This window comes from Leuciscus leuciscus (genome assembly GCF_965113295.1).
Source record: "Leuciscus leuciscus genome assembly, chromosome: 5".
Classification (NCBI taxonomy): Eukaryota; Metazoa; Chordata; class Actinopteri; order Cypriniformes; family Leuciscidae; genus Leuciscus; species Leuciscus leuciscus.
In genome coordinates, this window is record NC_138729.1 from 18,875,948 (window position 1) to 18,880,856 (window position 4,909).

Sequence of the window (4,909 nt, forward strand, 5' to 3'; positions counted from 1 at the left end):
CCATTACTTCTCTTTCTTTGCACTGAGCAATTTACTAACACAAACATGTTTAGATTTTGCATGACAGGGCAGCTCTTCTGAAAATGCTAAATGTACATTTATTATTTATTATTACATTGTAGTTTGTCTCTCTCTGTGCCCATTTTGATTAATCTAAATTCTCAATAAAACTGTTTTCATTGGTATATTTTACTGTTTCTGTTGTCAAACAACGGAATGAATTTGAAATGGTGACTGAAACACGACCCATTAAGACATAACCAGCTCTCCCTTCCAAGATGTTAAGTTAATCTGCACAACAATTCTGATAATCGAGCCGTCGTCTGGTGAAATCAAATTCACAAAAGATAAAGACAATATCTGTGCTCTGATTTCGGCTATACTTGTACAATTAGTGAAGCAACATAATATCTGTGCTTAACTGAATTAAAGCGCTGCTCCTCCGCGCGAGACGCAGAGAGAGAGAGAGAAAGAGAGAGAGAGAGAGAGAGAGAGAGAGAGAGAGAGAGAGAGTGAGAGCGAGAGAGAGCGAGAGGTGCGCGCGCGTGCTGAGAGAGCAGTACCGGCGCCCGGCGGTACCGGTAGATTCTCAGAAACTAAATAAGGTTTGGGCGCTTTGTTGAAGGGAAAAAATCGCTAAAGGGGTCTGCAATGTCGCTAAGTTGGCAACACTGTGTATCTCCATTTCTCCAACTAGAGGTTGGGCCACGGGTCAAACAGAAAATACGCGCTGCGTTAATCGTGCGTTAAAAAAATGAGTGCCGTTAATATGATTTTGCGTTAACGCATTATTAACGCGTTAACTTTGACAGCCCTAATATATATATATATATATATATATATATACACTCACCTAAAGGATTATTAGGAACACCTGTTCAATTTCTCATTAATGCAATTATCTAATCAACCAATCACATGGCAGTTGCTTCAATGCATTTAGGGGTGTGGTTATGGTCAAGACAATCTCCTGAACTCCAAACTGAATGTCAGAATGGGAAAGAACGGTGATTTAAGCAATTTTGAGCGTGGCATGGTTGTTGGTGCCAGACGGGCCGGTCTGAGTATTTCACAATCTGCTCAGTTACTGGGATTTTCACGCACAACCATTTCTAGGGTTTACAAAGAATGGTGTGAAAAGGGAAAAACATCCAGTATGCGGCAGTCCTGTGGGCGAAAATGCCTTGTTGATGCTAGAGGTCAGAGGAGAATGGGCCGACTGATTCAAGCTGATAGAAGAGCAACTTTGACTGAAATAACCACTCGTTACAACCGAGGTATGCAGCAAAGCATTTGTGAAGCCACAACACGCACAACCTTGAGGCGGATGGGCTACAACAGCAGAAGACCCCACCGGGTACCACTCATCTCCACAACAAATAGGAAAAAGAGGCTACAATTTGCACGAGCTCACCAAAATTGGACAGTTGAAGACTGGAAAAAATGTTGCCTGGTCTGATGAGTCTCGATTTCTGTTGAGACATTCAGATGGTAGAGTCAGAATTTGGCGTAAACAGAATGAGAACATGGATCCATCATGCCTTGTTACCACTGTGCAGGCTGGTGGTGGTGGTGTAATGGTGTGGGGGATGTTTTATTGGCACACTTTAACCCCCTTAGTGCCAATTGGGCATCGTTTAAATGCCACGGCCTACCTGAGCATTGTTTCTGACCATGTACATCCTTTTATGACCACCATGTACCCATCCTCTGATGGCTACTTCCAGCAGGATAATGCACCATGTCACAAAGCTCGAATCATTTCAAATTGGTTTCTTGAACATGACAATGAGTTCACTGTACTAAAATGGCCCCCACAGTCACCAGATCTCAACCCAATAGAGCATCTTTGGGATGTGGTGGAACGGGAGCTTCGTGCCCTGGATGTGCATCCCACAAATCTCCATCAACTGCAAGATGCTATGCTATCAATATGGGTCAACATTTCTAAAGAATGCTTTCAGCACCTTGTTGAATCAATGCCACGTAGAATTAAGGCAGTTCTGAAGTCGAAAGGGGGTCAAACACAGTATTAGTATGGTGTTCCTAATAATCCTTTAGGTGAGTGTATATATATATATATATATATATATATATATATATATATACATACGTGGGTGAATGACGGATAAGGATTTAAAATGTGAAGAAAAATAAAATTGGCAAAAAATTTAAATTGTAGGACTTTCTATACTTATTAGAGTGTTGTGTATGTAATGCAATGATATTTACACATTTCAAGAATGTAATTAATCTTTTTTTTTGGTGAATCAGATCTTTTTCCCCATGAAAATGTCATTCCTGGGTAACGTAATGAAATTTCTACCATTGTTGGCATATACAAATGTACTGATCTCCATATTTGGAGCTCAACAAACAATTAGTGCTCGGAAAACTACATTTTAATCACAATTAATATAATCAATTTGGGATTTCATATAGACACGGGCTCATATTTGGCTGCTGATAACTCAAAATTCAGAACCAAATAAAAAAAAAACCTGGAAAATGTTTAAAAATGTTTTCCAATAAAGTAAATAAAACTTGTTTTATCATTAACTCAACAAAAAACTGAGTTGTGTAATCTAACACACAAATATGGGTTAAAATAATTGCCCGTGTCATTGTTAGCCAGAATGACATACTGTTAGCCGGAAGGACATTCTGCAATATTTTTCAGGATTACCATAAAAACCATCCTCAGTATCATTTTTCTTTCCAACACTCAAACTTGAAACAAAGTAAGAGACACTAACAAATTTTTAATGATTTAAAAATCTGTAAAATTATAGTAAATCTGTAAAATTATAATGCTAAATAAACAATGGCCAAGGCTATAGTCCAACACATTATACAGCTAAAACATTTAGGGCCCTATTTTAAACGCGTAGTAACTTTGTGGCGGATCTTGCGGATCCCGTCGCAAATCTAAAATGTGTTGGTCTGAAGTAGCTTCATTATTCATAGGTGTGGTTTGGGCGTAACGTGAAATAAACCAATCAGAGCGTCATCTTACATTCCCTTTAAGAGCAGGCGCGCTTGTTCCATGGCGAATTGCTATTATAACGGCGGATTTGCCAGATGCACGCCAGGAGCGGTTCACAGCCGAGGAAACCGACGCTATGCCTATTTTTTCACATCTATGAACACAACAATGATTTCTCTCATGTGGAATATTTTTGCTTGTAATAATGTATGGTTTGCAAAAATGTGAACTGCTGCGTCTGTGTGTAGATGAGAGAATCAAAGTGTGTGTGTGTTGTGCACACGCTACATTATGGTCAAGCATGCGCCCTTAAAATAGCATCTGAATAACGTGCCACTGACTTTAGACTAGGTTTCTCCTGGTCTGTGGCGGAATTGTTTTCTGAAACTGCAAAATAGCACCAGGGAACGTTTGCACCGGAAAACGCCTCCCCTCTTCACTGAACCGCCCCCGGGAGCGCAAGTTAATTCCCTAATTTACCGATGTGCGTCTGTGGAGGGAAAAGTCCGCTGTGCGCGGGTGAGAAATAGGAATGATGCATGCGTCGCTGTACAAAGTCAATTGCGCTGGGTGTAAGATACGCCCCTTAGGCTTATTGCAAATGAGTCAAGTCAAGTCATCTTCATTTATACAGCGCTTTAATGTAGATTGTTCCAAAGCAGCTTTACAGTGATAATAGGAAATTAAAGTAACAGAGATTGTTTTGGCTTTACAGCAGCTCTAGAATAAAGTTATTGTCCAGATAAAGTTAGTTTTGATTTATTCACTTCCGTCGCAACGATCATTAGTTATTAACTTAAGGGCCGCTAACACGACACCGTTCTAACAGAAAACCGTTAAGTTCTTTCTGCGCAAACTTTAAAAACGGAAACCTGTGAGAACGCTGATGGCGTGCACATGCTACGCGTTTAGATTATAGGAATGTTTATAGGAGTGTGAACCTATTTCAATTAATATTTCAAGTTTGCTTGTTACTGATACATTATCACTCCACTGAGTCATCACTATAATACCTTGCTCTCTTTTGTCCAAGATACTCAGCCCTAGCTTCTGCATCTGCGTTTATCCTGGCTCTGAACCGTCTCTGCCAGACAGAGGCATCTGGCAGGACAGAATTGACCTTAAAACACCAGAAGCTATACTAAAGCTTTAATAAAATGTTGATAATTAATACATTTGATTACATTATTCATGATTTGACCATTAACATTACAAAATTCAATTTAATGATAAAGACCCATGTGACTCATTGAATCATATGAAATCAAGTTGAATGACAGCAAAAATATGGCAAAAAACATACAATTATGTAAATAATGTTAATTTTAATAATATAACTATAATAACCATGCCTAAAAGTTTACAAATGTTAATTAAAAACTAGATTTTTATGCACATGTCATTCTGGATAACGGATGACATGTCCTGGCTGAACAGAGTTTTTTTGTTATCCAAGAATGATATGTTGTTATTCAGGAATTCTCACATGAGTAATTAAAGAGGGGGAAGTTGAGTCACTTATGAAGTGCATTTAAAAATGTATAAATTTTTTATATAATGAATATGCTTTGGACACCAGAATTGACACGCCACGTCATTGACCCACTATACATATACATATATATATAGTGTATACAGTATATATATATATATATATATATATATATATTACATTTTTCCATTTAGTTTAAGCTGAAGTACTAAAATATCCCAAACTAAGCACAACTATATGTATAAAAAAAATAAAATGACAAAACAGAAACAGAAAATCTAAAAATAAAATATAATTCAAAGAATAAACAAAAACTACAATGATACTAAAATATCACTCATTAATGTAAATTATTCTATTAATAATTATATGCTTTTAAAACCTATTAAAAATAACCAAACAAAAACAAAAACCCACAGCATTTTCTTTGG